The sequence below is a fragment of the Chiloscyllium plagiosum genome, chromosome 4, assembly GCF_004010195.1.
Source record: "Chiloscyllium plagiosum isolate BGI_BamShark_2017 chromosome 4, ASM401019v2, whole genome shotgun sequence".
NCBI lineage: Eukaryota > Metazoa > Chordata > Chondrichthyes > Orectolobiformes > Hemiscylliidae > Chiloscyllium > Chiloscyllium plagiosum.
Genome location: NC_057713.1, coordinates 52,128,650 through 52,147,681, shown reverse-complemented (window position 1 = coordinate 52,147,681; position 19,032 = coordinate 52,128,650).

The window sequence follows — 19,032 nt, the reverse complement described above, 5'->3', positions numbered from 1 at the left end:
AATTGATTCTGGAACAAAAAGGCTTCCACCATCAGATTTAACTGAGGTGGAGACAGGAAGGTGGAGCCCATTACATTTCTGTCTAATTAAATACCCACCCACCACCAAACTTGCCATAGGGAAGGGCATTACATTCCCCACTGTGTTTGTCTCTACACAGACACTTCTGCATAGCTGAGCATTTGCAACATTTTCCTTTTATTTTAACTTTCCAACATCCATAGGATTTTGTTTTTCTTTCAAATTCCACCTGTACTCAGTAATTTTAAGCAGTCCTCTGTCGGCACCATGGCTTCTCATGAACATTAATGATGGAAACCAGAAAATAAAATTATTTTGAGGGAATTCGATTGGGATCAGAAATTCGCTGTGCCACAAGATCTTCCACATTTTCCAAATGCTTTCCCCCACTCTGCCACTCAAAATCTGGCTGTGTTAACAATAGCAGTGCCCACCACACTCCACCACCCAAGTGGCAGTCACTCTGGTTTGTTCAAGAGCAGTCAAATTATTTTGTGCCTGCAGTAAGTGCAAGCAAAGGCAACTCAAGTGAACTGTTGTGTTGTCCATCTCTCATTCTGCTGTGGGGAGCAGAACCTCAGCAATCTTCTTCACTCAGAGGATCAGAGACAGTGACGATTTTCATTACCTAGCACATTGTTAAAGATGGGCCTCCCAATTCTCTGTCACCACTTTGTTAATGAAGTGAAAATTCACCTTCAACGTGCATTATACATAATTCTAGAATGCAAACTTCACAATGCATTGATAACATTTGCCAGCATTTGGCCCATATCATTCTAACCCCTTCCTAATAATATAACCAGGTGCCCTTTAAATGTTGTAATTGTACCAACCTCCAACATCTCCTCTGGCAGCTCCTTCCATACATGCACCAGGGGTAACAGTTTCACGTAGAGGGTGGTGTGTGTATGGAAGGAGCCGCCAGAGGAGATGTTTGGAGCTGGTATACTTACAACATTTAAAAGGCATCCAAATGGTTATATTATTAGGAAAGATTTAGAGTGATATGAGCCAAATGCTGGCAAATGAGACCAGATTAATTTAGAATATCTGGTCAGAACGGACAAGCTGGACTGAAGGGTCTGTTTCTGTGCTGTACGACTCTAAGACTATTTTACCCTTGAATTTTTGTGTGAAAATACAAGCAAAGGCCTTTTATGTAACTAAATATCTATTTTATTTCCCCTGTGCATTCACTCTATGTTTGCTATTATCTGTCTTGATATTAACTTCAAGGCCATTTAGGAAGCACATGTTGAGTATGACCTTGCTCTTCCTGACCACTCTCCAAATTAGGTTGTTGCTGAGGCAGTGCACAGCTTGAAGCAAGCACGGTTTAATGAAAAAAAATGAGCTTTCTCGCAGCTTAAAATTATTTCTCCTTACTAACCGAGGCCTAACTTGCTACCTGCAGCAAACCTACTAATTTCTTGTGACATCTGTAATGAAACATCATTTTATTAGCTACTTGAGTGCAAGCATTGTTACTTCCACTTGTAATGACAAGAAATATTGCTGCTTTATCATGACCCCCCATATCCACAATCAGGAAATAGGACCTTTGAGTCAAAACAAGAGTGTAATACAATCTATTTCAGAACATGAAACAGTTTCATTCTAAATCCAAACTGAAAGAAAGGGAACCAAGTTGGGAAGCAAAGCAAAGATTATAACAGAGTTATTGTTTTTGACAGAAATAACACAACTGCAGATGGCAAAAATTAAGTAATTGGAATACATTAATAAACTGAAAAGCGAAGGAGACAGTTGTTAGGGTTTCATGTGCTGAGGTTTAATTGATAACACTGGAGAATGTGTGCCTATTAAGTAAGCTTACATATCCAGTACATGCCAATATTAATATTTCATTTTCCTGGAGAGTTTTATTCTCATTAAAGCTAAAGATTGTCAGGATTTTGTGTCCATTGTTAGTGCTTATTGTTCAGTTACGGATTAGGCCAGATGCAATGCAAAGTTTCTCTCATCACCAATTGGCTGTAACTTCAGTATCAGAGGATATTCTTAAGCACAGAAATATTAACTCATTTTGGAGAAATGAAAGGAAATGTCATAACTAATACACATTGAATTGTTTTAAATAGAATTAATATTCAATCTGTTCCAATTAAATTTAGTTTGATATGTCACAATAATAACTAAGTGGTTAAGATTAGTTATTATTTTTGATCAAAATTCATCAGATAGCTTTTGTCTTGAAGTCAATTATACTCTCCTTGTATTAATAGCTTTTGTCCTATTAGATATTGGGAGAATGGGGAATTGAATAAATATGCTAAGGCATGTGTATTCTCAGACTGATTTTGTCCTATGAGGAAACATTTTCCTTTTAATTTTTTCCTTTTTTAGGATGGTAACCATTAGTTCTAAATTCTCTCACATGAAGAAAATCTTTTCCACATGTTCACTGTCAAAACTCATCAGGATCTTGTATCTTATAACTGAACCTCCTCATCTAAACACTGGCAGATACAAGCTTAACCTGTCCAATCTCTCCTCATAAGCAAACTGCAGGCAGCTTTTTGACAAAGAAAGGGTATTGCACCTTCATTTATGATTGACAGTTTTATGTGAAATTTGAATTATCATTAGAATTCTTTGAAGTAGTAATATGTGCTGTGGTTAAAAGGGAAGCAGTTTCTAACTGCGCTTAGTTTTCTGAAAGACAGTTCATAAACTGCCACATGGAATGGATTTCTCCTTGGATAGAAATGGTGTGCAGGGATATGGGGAAAAAGCAGATACGCATTGGCGAATAGAATGGGTGCAGTCACAATGGGCTGATTGACTGCCTCCTGCATGGTAACATTTCTGTGCATCTATGAAATTTGTTACAGAAAACAAAAGCTCATAGTGTAGGGGGTAATAACATATTGGCACGGATAAAAGAATGGCTATCTAATTGGAAACGAAGAGTAGACACAAATAAGCTATTTTCTGATTGTCAAGCTATAATGAGTGGTATAGGATTAGAACAAATCCATGAATAGCGGTTTGCTTATGAGAAAAGATTGGACAGGTTAGGTTTGGTGCTGTATCTAATGGAGTTTAGAAGAATAAGAGTTGATTCAATTAAAAGATACAAGATTCTACAGGGCATCAGTTTAAGGTTAGAGGGGAAAGAATAAAAGGGAAACTGAGGGGCAACTTTTTTACACAGAATGTGGTATGAACGAATTGCCAGTAGAAGTACATTACCATTAACAATGTTTTAAAAGCATTTGGACAAAAACATGGATAGGAAAGGTTTAGAAGAATATGGGCCAAGTGCAGGGAAATGGAGTTATTGTGAATGAACGCTTTGGTCGGCATGGATCAGTTTGGGCCAACGGGCCTGTCTCCATGCTGTAGGACTCTATGACCGTATCCTGATGAGTCTTGATGGTGCATGTGGAAAGGATGTTTCTTCAGAGAATCTAGAACTAACGGTTACCGTCTTAAAAAGGACAAAATTAAAAGGAAAATATTTTCTCACACAACATTGGGAATATTTGGATCTCTCTTCCTCAAAAGTAGCTGGAAGCAGACTGTTTGAATTTATTTAAGGCAGAGACAGATTCTTGGTAAGTAGGAGGATGAAAGCTTATCAGGGGTAGGTGGGAAGGTGCAGTGTTCAGCCATGATTTTATTAAATGGTGATTAGGCTTGGTGGGCCACCTGACCAGCTCTTAATTGTTATGTTCATATTTAGTTACAAATTTATATGACAGACTCAATTCAGAGGAGATGCATTCAGAATGATAATACATCTAGATCATGTCAGTATTCCAATCAATACATTCAACTGTTCGATTTATAAAGTAGAAATGTATTAAATTTGGCACTGTTGATGGACTTACACCACCAGTTCTTCAACAAGGTGACTCACCATCATTTTGCCAAAGGCAATAAATGGGCCTGACCAAGAAATGTTATATCCCTAGAATAATTAAAGGAAAGAATGGCACAACAGGTTCAAACAGCCCAATGGTCTACTGCTGCTTCTAGTCCTTATATTCTATTGTTCTAAAATATTTGCAACCATCTTGAAGGCATTGGAATGAGCGTGCAAAATCTTCATGATGTTTTCCTAATTTAATCTAACTTCATGAAAATGGTCCCATAGGGGAGCCCTGCCATCTTCTTTTAGGTTAAAACCAATGTGATGTGAAACAACAAGGTAGGCCTTCTCATTCAAAGGACAGCCACCCTAATGCCAGCTGCATAAAGTTACAGAGTCACAGAGTGATACAGTGTGGAAACAGACCCTTCAGTCCAACCAGTCCATGCCAACCATGGTCCCGAAAACAAATCAGTTCCACCTGCCTAGGCTTTGTCCATATCCCTCCAAACCTTTCCTATTCATGAACATATCCAAATGAGTTTTAAACATTTTAACTATTCCTGCATTCACCACTTTTTCTAGCAGTTCATTTCACACACAAACCACTCTTTCTGTATATAAAACGTTGCTCCTCATATCGATTTTAAATCTTTCTTCTCTCACCTTAAAGGTATGCTCCCTAGTTTTGAACTCCCCCACCTTAGGGAAAAGACCCTTGTCATTCACCTTATCTTTGCCCCTCATGATTTTATAAACCTCAAGATCACCCCAAAAACTCCAACGCTCCAGTGAAAGACATCCCAGTCTTTCCAGGCTATTTTTATATCTCAAACCCTCCATTCCTGGCAACATTCTGGTAAATCCTTTCTGTATCCTCTCCAGTTTAATTATATTCTCCCTATAACAGGGTGACCAGAACTCCATGTTAGTGCAGAGGATCCTCGATTACCCACAGGACATGGGTGGGGAGTATTTTGTTTGGTTAATCAAATTCCGGATAATCAAATGCCAGATAACATAGTTTAGTTAAGCATCGGGACATTGCGATCTTGCTGGATATTCTTATATCGGATAATCGAATGCCAGATAATCAAGATTCCTCTAAACTCCAGGAGAGGCCTCACCAACATCCTGTATAACCTCAACGTGCAACTTTTGTGAACCTTCAAAGTTTGTGAGAAGATTTGTAGCTCGGGTGCTCGTTGCTGTGGTTCTGTTCGCCAAGCTGGAAGTTTTTGTTGCAAACGTTTCGTCCCCTGTCTAGGTGACATCCTCAGTGCTTGGGAGCCTCCTGTGAAGCGCTTCTGTGGTGTTTCCTCCGGCATTTATAGTGGCCTGTCCCTGCCGCTTCCGGTTGTCAGTTTCAGCTGTCCACTTTAGTGGCCGGTATATTGGGGACAGCCAGACTACTGCGACCACTAGGACTTATAACAGCAATCAGACTCTCAGCCACTCTCAGACAACAACTCACCAAAACGAAGGACCCGATACCCAGCATGAGCAAAACTAACGTAGTGTACAAAATCCCATGCAAGGACTGCACAAAACACTATATAGGACCAACAGGAAGACAGCTAACGATCTGCATCCACAAACATCAACTAGCCACGAAATGACACGACCAACTATCCCTAGTAGCCACACACACAGACGACAAGCAACATGAATTTGACTGGGACAACACTACCATTATAGGGCAAGCCAAACAAAGAACAGCCAGGGAATCCCTAGAAGCTAGGCACTCATCCACAAACTCCATCAACAAACACATAGACCTGGACCCAATATACCGGCCACTACAGCGGACAGCTGAAACTGACAACCGGAAGCGGCAGGGACAGGCCACTATAAATGCCGGAGAAAACACCACAGAAGCGCTTCACAGGAGGCTCCCAAGCACTGAGGATGTCACCAAGACAGGGGACGAAACGTTTGCAACAAAAACTTTTGTGAACCTATTAGCAGAATAGCAACCTTCAGATATTTGCATGAAAAAGCATATGTTCCTCACCAGATGTTGTGGAAACATTTATGAACAAATAATAAAAGCAAAATACTGTAAATGCGGGAAATCTAAAAATATTATTAGAACATTTTCTATTGCAAAGTGTTGAAATGTTCTAGAAAGGTTTTTTGGAGGGGATTGGGTCCAGTTGCCTGAGGCTGTTGCCGTTGCATCCTTTCAGCTTCATTTTGGGACATCAGACCTCTCCTCCTCGCTTCCACTGGTGTGCTCACAGAGAGCTATCTGGAGGCTGGGTATTCAAAGCTGGCAAGAAAGGTGACAGTGTACTGCAACTATAGTCATCCTGAAGATGATGAATGTGGGGCTGCACTGAGAAGCAATCTTTGATTAGAAAAGCATTTTGATAATGTTTTGGATACTAAGCAGTGGCCTGGTAGGCAAGGTATTCTTTCTGCTCTCCACCAGCTCTGGACTTGGTGCTTCAGTGGAGGTAGGAGTCTGCTGCAAACTCAATGACATTGTCACAACCTGCACTGATGTCACTGTCAAAAGATAAGTTCCCTAACGTAATCACAAGTCGGAGCTACAAACTTAAACATTGCACCTGTTACGTTGCCCTGCATCCTTGATAAAATTGATAATGATCTTGTATCCTGTACCTCAAGTCAATTATTTGTCTCATGAATTGGTGCACAAAACTCAATCCAAGATTGTGGCAGTGCAGAATATAACACAATTCATTGCTGAGGAGTTACATTGTAGCATGGCTTATTAAAGTTAATAAGTGTAAATAAACTAGATGCTATTCTGATTTCATAGTGCTATCAATGTGTTTTGCATTTGAATTATTAAATTGGAATTTAGAACAGACAAAGAAAACATCTGTATAAAATATTTTCAAAAGTTACTTTTAATTGAGAGAATATCCATGTCATTTTTATAAACGTAAAATCAACTTTTATCTCTATCACAAGGGCTTGGTTTTGGTTCAGAGTTTACACAGTTGGGCTGGTTATTGACGAGAGCAATATCTTTAGGAATTTTTTCAAACAATTTTAAAATCATTGCATGTTCTGATCCTGCAACAGAAATATTGCAAAGTTGTACCTGCAGGATAAGGAAAATAGCACAATAACTCAAGTAAATATCCTTTGACTGATTTAGGGTTGAAACACTTCCATCTTTTTGATACATAGCTTGATACTGATATGCAATGACATTTGATACTCAAAGGATCTGAAACTGAAACTACAAAATCAAACGTACGTCACATTTTTATAAACTAAAAGCAGAACGTGTTGAAAATATTCAGCAGGGCAGGGAGCATCTGTGCAGATTTGATGATAGGATTAATTTTTCCTATGAATGATTGTCAATGTGAAACTTTAACTTTACAATCTTCTCTCCACAGAGTTTGCTTAAATTGCTCAGTGTTTCCAGCTTTTCCAAGTTTTATTTTGGATTCAAGCATACAGTATTTTGCTTTCTGTGTTGCTTTTATAAGTTTGACTTTACTTAATTCTTTTTAGTGTTGCTTTCCGTGGATGTTGAGGTATATCGTGGAGAGGGTTGCAACTAAGTTTGTGCAGTTCATTGACAATAACCCTTTAAAAAAATGGTGCTATTTGTGGAGTTTGTGAGATGTTCACAGAACTGAACTGGAAACAGAAGCAATTACTACCAGCCTACTACCAGCCAACTACCACCACAATTACATACATATATAGTGATGATATCATAGCTTTAAGAGGTGTAAGTTGTTTTTTTTTGAAGAGAGGTTTTAAGACAAAGGTGAAAAGCTGTCTATTTAAATCCAATAACGGAAGCAGTTTGTGACACCTTGAGTTTTTTTTTTCAAAGTTGCAACAATAGAAGCAACCTGAATGGGTGGGGAAACAGTAGTTGGAGAATCTAAATCTTGTTCTCAGGTATCACAGCCTTTATCCAACCTTCATATAATTGAACTTGTTTAGATTGGGAATAACTAACAACTTAAGCACTAGTTCAGATTAATAGGTTTGCACCTAATCTCTGAGAGCCCAATAGGAAAAGCATGACTGTAGGCTTTGCAACTCAATTGCAAACATTTGTTCATTTTCAGAGGAATTCATGTAGTTATTTTAATCAATATGTTTGGATGTGTTGTGGCTCACCTCCAGAATAAGTACGACATGAACCCAAATCTTTTGACCCAGAGATGGTGGCACTACCACTCCACCTCAAGACCCATTACAAATTGATGCATACATTGTCACTGGATTATATAATGTAATGGACCAGACCAAACCCCCTCAAAATATATTAAGAAGTTAGACTAGACCCTAACTTTTTCTTAATTTGAAGGCAAGTACCAGGCATTGCATTCAAGATGCAATTTGATTGGCTAAACTACCATTCTTGAAGCAAAATACCCTTTATTCTTATACTATAAAATAAAACAAAAAAAAAATGAGTAATTTGACTCTATTGGTAAACTTAACATAACAATATATTATTTAACTACGAAACTGTAACTGTTCCAATATAGTAACATCCCATACACACATCCTTTGTAAAGGCAAATTCAGTAAAATTCTCACATACAAAATTCTCCAGTGAAGCAGAAAGAAACATCAAGAGAAAATCCTGAGAGAGAGAGAGAGAGAGAGTAGCAGGGAGAGTTGTAACCTGGCTTTCAAACCCAGCCTCATGACCTCAGCAACTATTGAAAATCTAAAACTAAAAATAATGGTTTTTGTGGGAGCTTGACCCCATCCATTCAGGTTGCTTCTACTGTTGCAACTTTGGGAAAAAAAACCAAGGTCACAAACTGCTTCCTTTATTGGATTCAAATAGACAGCTTTTTACCTTTGTCTTAAAACCTCTCGTCAAAAAACAGAACAAGAAAGAACAAAAGCAAAAAGAACAAAGCGATAGTATCATCATAATATACGTATGTAATTGTGGTGGTAGTTGGATGGTAGCAGGCTAGTAGTAATTGTTTCCTGTTCCAGTTCAGTTCTATGATCCAGAGACTATCAAGCCTTTTTTTGTTTATGTGTGACAGTTATGAGAAGGCCAATAATTGAACAATGTCTTCCCACTCTGGAGGTGCAAACCATACTGCTCTGCATTTTCATACACAATAAAAACAGAGATTGCTGGAGAAAATCTGGGGGTTTGTCAGCATCTGTGGAGAAAGCATCTGTGTTTTGAGTGCAATATGACTTATGGAATTGTGAGGAAGAGATGTACTAGATTTGAAACATTAACTCTGTTTCTCTGTCCACATTTGCTGATAAACCCACAGAGTTTCTGCAGTACTTTCTGCTTTTATTTGACATTCCAGCATCCAGAGTATCTTGTTTTTATTTGGCTGTATTTCTGCTTGTTTATTGGCATAATGAATACCTAAGTCTTTAAGACGTCCAAAATAGATGTTATGGATAAATAAAAGCCACCACAAGCTGGTATTTAAAATTCAAATCTCCTTTTATAAGCTTCATAATAAACCTAACAGCATTATAGATGAATTTATTGTAAGTGTAAAATTCAGTGAGATGGAAAATTCCCACAAAATATTTCCATTGCATTAAAAAGTGAAAACAATTTCTTTCTAAAACTCATAGGAAATAATTTATTTTTTCATTATTATTCTCATTGGGCCTCTGGAGGAATCCCAAATGTATTTGTTCATATATTACCATTACTTGTGAATGAGCGAATTATTATTCCTAAATATACAGCCAGTCTTATGCTCCAGTAAAGGCAGTAATGTTACTGGACTAGTGATCTGATTCACAATTAAGGCCTAAGTATGGACTGTGGTGGAATATTCATCACTTGCCAGTGTGAATTCAACTCTAGAACACTCGAGAAACCTGACACCATCCAGGAGAGAGCAGCCTGTTTGAATTGGAATATCATGTGCTACTTACCCTCCAATCTGCATGCCATCTTGATCTGGAAACATGCCACCATTCATTCAATGACACAGGACCAAAATCCTGGAACTTCTTTCCTAACATGAGGATGACTGCAACGGTTCAAGGACAACAGTTCACCACCATCTTTTTGAGGATGATTAGGGATAGGCAACAATGCAGACCTTAACAGCAACAATCAGAGCCCTTGAAATTATATTGAAAGATGATGCGTCACTAATTAGAGAAACTTGGTGCAAATTGTGCCAAATTGTGCATTAAATATCACAGAGGGAAATTATTCAACTCAATATTTGTGCATGGGGTTGGGGTTACAATTTGAGGCATTCTGGCACCAAGTTACTGGAGGTCTGTAAGACACATGTGCCTATGCAATACAGCTGTAATGTAAGTTCTTGCATCTTCAGAGTAGGTCTCCTCATCTGAATACTGTCAGTGATCTCTGCACACAACAAAAGTGCATTGACATTCACCTGATCCAGTCCATTATCTCATGAAGGCAAGTTGCATCTTATAGTGAAGGTTGGGGGAAAAGAAATCGCTCAAACTAAACTAAACTAAACTAGGGCAGGCAGAGGGATGTGCTGCTGAAAAAAGTAGTGGTCAAGATGGACAGGAGTTTAGATGACATGACCCATTAGGAACCAGGAGACTATGAATCCCACACTGAGAAGGGAGTGGATGCAGAATGCTAAGGAGATCGACTGTCCAAATACAAACCCAAAGACATGACAGCAGTGTCACAAGAATTCAAATTACCTAAGATGGGAGATGAGTGTCAGTGAATGTATTTTCATGTGATACCTCACACTGACCAAAACATAAACCTCGCTCACTGTCCAATGTATCATATCCACCATCCTTTGCTCAACAGACTTGCCTGGCACTCAAGCCTCATGTCTCACATAGAAATACTCCATCCTCAACCCCCACGCCACCACACACACACACACACACCCCTGCTGTTGCCTTCAAAAATACCCACCCTTTCAGCCTCGGAAGGCCCACCATCTAAACGTACCACGCGATCATTGAAATTCTACCTTCCCTCTGTCAGCAGAAGGTGACACCAAATACAGGGCAGCAGAGTAGAACCGGCAGAATATAAGGGCAATGCATTCCCCAGGTCTGATAGAGAAGATGTGTCTATACCATGAGGCTAGCTGTGACAGGATGAGGAGGATTATTTTCTCTCTCAGACAGTAGAGAATCTGTGCAATTACTTAAAACAGAAGGCTGCTATGGCTGTATCATTGAGTATATTCAAGGTTGAGATTGACAAAATTCTAATTGTTAAAGGAATCAAGGATTATGGGGATAAAGCAGGAAAGTAGAGTTGAGAAGTATCAGATCAGCCATGATCTATTGAATGGAGGAATGGATTTGATCAGCTGAATGGCGTACTTCTGTTACAGTGTGCTCTTGTTTTGCGATTTTACAATAAAAATGCTGATGAGAACTTTTTTTTTAAGACATTATGCCCTTATACATCCAAGAATTAGTACAGCACAGGTACAGTAACTCAAGGAGTAAGGGGGAGTAAAGGCAGAGCACTGATTAAGGACTCATTCTATCTAACATCAATAGTGATTACATCTACTCAGAATGCTGTCAGAATTGGGAACAACATGTGGTGGGTCCAGTATGAGTACCAAGGCCAGCAAGTGATGATTGTTTGGCAGATTGCAAAAAGGTAAGGCACCAGACAATTATTGCTGGTAACGACTCATATGAACTCCAAATGTGCAGGATGAATATTCCTGATGAAGGGCTTTTGCCCGAGAGCCGATTTTCCTGCTCCTCGGGTGCTGCCTGACCTGCTGTGCTTTTTCAGCACCACTCTGACCTAAACACTGGTTTCCATCATCTCCAGTCCTCACTTTAGCCCCCTTGCTATGGACAATGCCCAGAGGAGGATCACAAAAGTAATCCTAGAAATGAAGGACTTGTGATATGATGAGCTTTTGAAGACTCTGGGTCTGTACTTGATGGAGTTTAGAAGGATGAGGGTGGATCTCACTGAGAGGCCTAGATACAGTGGACATGGAAAAGATGTTTCCACTATTAAGAGAGTTTTGGACCAAAGAGCACAGCTTTAGAGTGAAGGGACAGCCCTTTAGAACTGAGATGAGGAGGAATGTTTTTAGCAAGAGGGTGGTAAATCTGTGGAACTCACTATGGCACGAGGCTTGGAAGCCAAGTCATTGGGTGTCTTTAAGACAGAGATAGGTTCTTGATTAGTAAGAGGATTTAAGGTTATGTGAAGAAGGCAGGAAAATGAGATTGAGAAACATAACAGTCATAATTGCAGCAGACTCGATGGGACAATTGGCTTAATTCTTCTCCTATGTCTTCTGATCTTATGGTTTTATGGACTAGCCTATCAAACAATCTCCCGTCACTGTCAAGGGACTTAGTGAGTTTTGAGAATATTTGTAGCTCAGGTTGAGGTTTTGGATGTAGGTTTGCTCGCTGAGCTGAAAGGTTCATTTCCAGACGTTTTGTTACCTTACTAGGCAACATCTTCAGTGGACCTCAGGCGAAGCAAAGCTGAAAATTCCTGCTTTCTATTTATATGCTTGGGTTTCTTTGGGTTGCTGATGTCATTTCCTGTGATGTTATTTTCTGTGGTGAAGTCACTTCCTGTTCCGGCTCTCAGGGGGTGGTAGATGGGGGTCTAACTCGATGTGTTCGTTGATAGAGTTCCAGTTGGAATGCCATGCTTCTAGGAATTCTCGTGCATGTCTTTGTTTGGCTTGTCCTAGGATGGATGTATTGTCCCAGTCGAAGTGGTCAAACTTGAAAGACCCTACACAGACAATGAGCAAAACTAACGTCATTTACAAAATACCGTGCAAGAACTGTAACAAACACTACATTGGACAAACAGGCAGAAAACTAGCCACCAGGATACATGAACACCAATTAGCCACAAAAGGACATGACCCTCCCTCCCTCACATACAGGTGAGGAAGGACACCACTTCGACTGCGACAATACATCCATCCTAGGACAAGCCAAACAGAGACTCACACGAGAATTCCTAGAAGAATGGAGTATTCACTTACCTGTACCTTATATTCACTTACCCATACCTTTTATTTTCATTCTTCCCTGGGACGTGGACATCACTGGCTGGGCCAACATTTATTGCTCCTGAACTGAGGAATTTGTTAAGAATTAAGAATCAATCACATTGCTGTGGGATGAATGCCAAATCCGGTCAGATATAATAAACCAGATGGGTTGAAGACACAAATAGAAAATAAATGAATATAACTTGGTAATAGTGATGTCACTGCAGGGTGACATAGATTACAAACTCAATATTCAAAGGTATTCAATATTCAGGAAAAAAATAGGCAAAATGAAGGGGAGGTGGGGTAGCTTTGTGATTAAACTAAGGTATCAGTGCAGTAGTGAGGAATGATAAAGAAGCAATAGTGAAATAACTTTGGGTGGAAATAATGAAGAGCAAGGGAAAGAAGTCACAGATTGGAGTTGTCTATAATCCCCTGACTGTAATCCCCTCACTGTAGAACAAAGTATAAATGAGGTAACAATGGAGTTGTTTAAGAAGGGTGCTACTGGACAAACCAGATGGACAAGGATAACATGGAAGATGAACTTGTAAAGTGCATCAGGGGTTGTGTCTTAGAGCAATAACCTACCCAGCATGACTAAGTTAGATCAAACGATGTGTAATGAGATAAGATTAATTTAGAGAATTCAGACTTACAGTTAAAGTTCCTCTGGGAGTAGTGAACACAGCATGGTAGAATATCAAATTGTGGGAGAGCAACTCAGGTCTCGAACCAACATCCTGAACTTAAGCAAAAACAATTGCAGTGGGATGAAGAAAGAGTTGACTAAAGCAGACTGGGAAAATAGATGAAGGGGAAGGTCAGTAGATGAGTAGTAGCAAATATGTGAGTAGATATTTCAAAACACTAAGGCAAAACTGGTTCTAAAAGATTGACTCAGTGAGAAGGATGAACTGCCCATGGTTAACAAAGGTGATCAAAGAAAGTATAAAATCACAAATTTCAGCATTCGAACTAGCAAACACCGACAGGCTAGAAGATTGGCTAATTAGTAAGAACCAGCAGCAGATGACTAAGTGTTATTGAAAATGGAAAAAATGCTTATGAACATAAATTGACAAGAAATACAAACAAACCTTCTACACATTGATTAAAAAGAAAGAGGGTAACTAAAATGAGTGTGGGACCTCAGAGGATGTGACTGGGTAATTGACAATGGGGAACAGGGAAATTGTAGATAATTCTTACATTGGTGTTCATGGTGGAGGACAACATTAACAAGGATAACAGATAAGCAATGTGCCAATCGGAGGCAAGATCTTATAACAATCTATCACAAGGTACAAAATATTTGACCAACTAATGGGAGTAAAGGTCAGCAAAGAGATTGGGCAATATATTTCAGAACTCATTAGATTCAAGGCAGCTTCTAATGGTATGGAAAACCATTAACATGATGCCCCTGTTGAAGAAGGAGGGAAACAGAAAGCAGGAAGTGATATGCTAGTTAGCCCAACATCTGTTGTTGGGTAAATTCTAGAATCTATTATTAGGGAAGAAATAGCAAGATATTTAGAAAAGCTTAATGCAATCAAACAGGTTTGGGAAGGGGAAATCATGTTTAACATGAGAGTTGGGATTAATAGGTTTTTTTCAGGAGTGTTAGAAGGATCAGTCATAGAGCCTCCATTCTTTAGCATCCAAACAATAACTTGGAGGAAGGGATAAATTGTAAAGAATCCAAATTTGCTGATGTTACAAAAATAAGTTGGAAGGTATGTGATTAGGAACTGCAAGGAGATATAGATAGGTTGAGTGAGTGGACAAAAACATGGCAGATGGAGTTTTTTGAGGGAACGGGTGAAGTTATGCATTTTGATGGGCAGAATCAAAAGGCAGACTAATATTATTGACAAGACACTTCCACCCTAGAGGGAGAATCTCAGAAGGGGCATAGTTACTGGATGATGGGACATCCATTTAAAACTGAGATGTAAAGGAAATTCTTCTTTCAGATGGTTGTGAATGTATGAAATTCTGTAATCCAGTGAGTTTGGAGTCTAGATAACAGAAATTATCTACTATTTCCCTGCTCCCCATTGTCAATTACCCAGTTGCATCCTCTGTGGTCCCACACTCATTTTAGTTACCCTCTTTCTTTTTATCAATGTGTAGACGGTCATGCTGTTTGTTTTGTATTTCTTGTCAATTTATGTTCATAAACATTTTTTCCCATTTTTAAAGAGGAAATGGACAGTTTTTTTTAAAAATTGAGGATCTGAGGGCTATGACGAGCTGGACCAAAAGAGGAGCTAAGGCTAGTGATAGACCACCCCAATGACAAGGCAGCTTGAGGGGCTGAATGGCCTATTGCTGCTCTATTTCTTATATCCTTGCGTTCTTATCAATGCAGAGAAAAAGAAGGTACTAGCAAGCGTAGCACTGTTAAAAGTGGATAAATCTGCAGGCCTGGATGACACATACCCCAGGCTGTTGAGGAAGATGAAGGACTAGATTTCGGCATCCTGACTAAGTTTCAAATCCTCGCTGGATGCAGGGGTGATGGCAGAGGACTAGACAAATGCTGCCATTGTCCCAGTATTAAAGAAAAGGAGAATGAGATCGATCTGGAAACTACAAGCCAGTCAGTCTAACCTCAGTGGTGAGGTTGTAATTAGAAAGAATTGTGAAAAGCAAAATATATCTGCAGTTGGAGAGGCCTGGATTAATCAGGAATAATCAGTATGGATTTGATAAGTAAGTTGGACAAAATGTGATCAATTTTCTCAAGAAAGTGACCAGGAGCGTTGATTGACTTTAGCAAGACATTTGATGAGGTTCCTCCAGGCAGGCTGATCAAGAAAGTTAGATCCCATAGGATCCAAGGGATCTTGAACCCAAAACTGTCAGAGAGGGAAGAAGCAGAAAGTCCTGGTAGAGGTGACTGGATTTCTGTTTCCAGTTGGGTTCCACAGGGCTTGTGGTATCATTTAGTGATATGGAGTTAAATGTAGGGGATCTGATCAAAATGTTCACAGATGAGATGAAAATTGGCAGGATTGTAAATAGTGAAAAGGATAGCCATAAACTGCAGGGTGTTAATGGACTGGTCAGGTGGGCAGAGCAATGGGAAATGGAATTGAACCCAGAAAATTTGGGGACAACAAAGGAAGAGATTACACTATGAATGGTAAGACCCTGGAAAGTTCTGAAGATCAGAGGAACTTTGGTATACATATTGACTGACCTCTAGCTTGTGGATGGTGGCCCCCCTGATTTTCTTTTCAGACTGTATGTGCCTCCATGCACAGAGTATTGGAGCAGCCATGCAGATGAGACAGAACATTGCTGTGGGCTAACTGCTCTTCAATCCTATATTACTGTTGTAGAAAGGCTGGTCACTGATCAGCAAGTTACTGGAAGTTCAAATCTCACCCACTGGACAGGATATTCAAAGCAGCAAGTATGCTGACATCTGGAGAACACATCTCTGTGCAGTGGACAAGGCATGCATTTGATTGTAGTGGTCCATATTCCACAAGTGTTTGAAAACCTGTCCATGGGAGAAGGAGTTTACACACCTGCCAAAAACCCATTATACTTTAGATTAGATTAGATCCCTACAATGTGAAAACAGACCCTTCGGCTCAACAAGTCCACATCAACCCTCCAAAGAGCAACCCACCCAGACCCATCCCCTGCATTCACCCCTGACTAATGCACTATGGGCAATTTAGCATGGCCTATTCACCTGACCTGCACATCTTTGGATTGTGGGAGGAAACCGGAGCACCCGAAGGAAACCCACGCAGACACGGGGAGAATGTGCAAACTCCACACAGATAGTTGCCCAAGGGGGGAATTGAACGCGGGTCTCCGGCACTGTGAGGCAGCAGTGCTGACCACTGAGCCACCATGCCACCCCTAATGGATGATGGACAGTGAGTTTAGAAGGTCTGCCAGTGCATGCAGATTTTTGTTGTCCTTCAATTTTTATTGACAGCCCACAGGATACAACATCTATATTCGACTGAGTAGAACTTGTAAAGGATTGCACCCTCTGAAGCAGTGTTGCTGCTTCTGTCTGTCCTTCAATGTCAGCCATCAAATGAAATCCTGCTTAACTGCCAAACTGGGTGCTTTAAAGTGTAAGCGTCTGCACAGGTGCATTGTAAGCATGAGTTCTGTGATGGTGTATTCTGGAAGAAACATCAATTCACCATTTGTGAAGTCTACTGATTGCTGCTGTATGTATTAAGTTTGATGCAAAAAAAGAGTCAATAAACTGTGGAGCTGAAAAAAGCACAGCAGCTCAAACTGCATCAGAAAAGCAGGAGAGTCGACATTTCAGGCAGAACCCTTCATCAGGACTGCAGGAGTACAGAAAACTCACCTAGTGGTGATCTATATCCATTGTTTGTTATCATAAAGACTCATATGCGTGGCTCTGCCCACTACTTAGTCTGTTGTTGTTCCGAAAGCTGCATACAGAGAAATCAGTTGGTTTCCTGTAATATCTGTATCATAACTTCTAATTTATATTACTGTTTTAAAGAAATGAACCCAGTGAGTTGCTCGGTTGATCATGAGACTATTATCATTAATAATCCAAGATGGAGGACACGAACAATTTCTGGCTGTAAGAGCTGCTTTTTTTCTTGAGGTATTTTAAGTGCTAGAGGTGAGTTCCTGGAATTCCAGGAGCAGCAATTACTATTTCATATGCTGTTGCATTGTTTTGGAACTATGGGAAAAAAAGTCAAAACAACAGCAGTTTTAAAAGGGAGAAGAACAGACAAAGGAAGCACATGGTGAGGATAGTGCAGGAGAGAGAGAGAGAGAGAGAGAGAGAGAGAGAGAGAACCTGCACAGTTACTGCCTTTGTGGTTTTTGAAGTCATGTGTCGCTGGACATCAGAGTGTGTCTGGGAAAATTAATAAACAGTGAATTTCACAACTAATCTTGGAGGAACCAGTTTGGGTGAAGTTCACAACACAGAATCAGATCAGTTAATTGTTGTTTTAAATCTGTCCAAGAGAAAGGCTGTATTAGTGAGTGGGAGGGAGGCCTGGTTTATTGCACATTGCTCCACTATTTGTATTGGGCCTCCATCTGGGCTTGCTGGCAACAGGTTGGCACTTTTGTCAGGAGCAAAATGGTTGGCACTTTTGCAGATGCTTCTTCTCCAGTTTGACTGATCTTGGGCCTGAGTTTCCCATAAGTTGGTGGGGACATGGCATCTTTTCAGGGAGACTTTGAGGATATTAATGAGGGGTTGCCTCTGCCCCTCCTGATACTCACTTACTGTGATGCAGCACGGAGTAGACAGCTTGTTTTGGAAGTCTTGTGTCAGGTGGCACGGTGGCTCAGTCTGCCTCACAGCTGCAGTTTCCTTGCGCACTGTTTCTTACTGAGTTGAGGCAAGTGGGCGGCACGGTGGCACAGTGGTTAGCACTGCTGCCTCGCAGCGCCAGAGACCCGGGTTCAATTCCCGCCTCAGGCGACTGACTGTGTGGAGTTTGCACATTCTCCCCGTGTCTGCGTGGGTTTCCTCCGGGTGCTCCGGTTTCCTCCCACAGTCCAAAGATGTGCAGGTCAGGTGAATTGGCCATGTTAAATTGTCCGTAGTGTTAGGTAAGGGGTAAATGTAGGGGTATGGGTGGGTTGCGCTTCGGCGGGTCGGTGTGGACTTGTTGGGCCGAAGGGCCTGTTTCCACACTGTAAAGTAAAGTAAAGTAAGCAAGTGACATTTTGGAGGTACTTACACTGAATGATTTTATCCAATGGCATAAAACTTCCAAGAAATAGCTTGATGGAATATACGTCCTCCTCTTTTCTGAAAAGCGGTGATGGTATTATAGCTAGACTATTAGAGACCCAGAAAATTGTTCTGGTGACCTGGTTCAAATTCTGACTCTCAACTTTACTTTAGGCAGTTAGTAATGGATTAAATACTGTTTGAAATAACCACATTTAAAGATGGAAAAGCTTTGAGCTCTTTATGTTTAATATAACTGCTATGCTGCTTGATAGTAGAGTGCTTATGCTGCTACTGTTCGACAAGGTTCCCCATGGAAGACTGATTAGCAAGGTTAGATCTCATGGAATACAGGGAGAACTAGCCATTTGGATACAGGACTGGCTCAAAGGTAGAAGACAGAGGGTGTTGGTGGAGGGTTGTTTTTCAGACTGGAGGCCTGTGACCAGTGGAGTGCCACAAGGATCGGTGCTGGG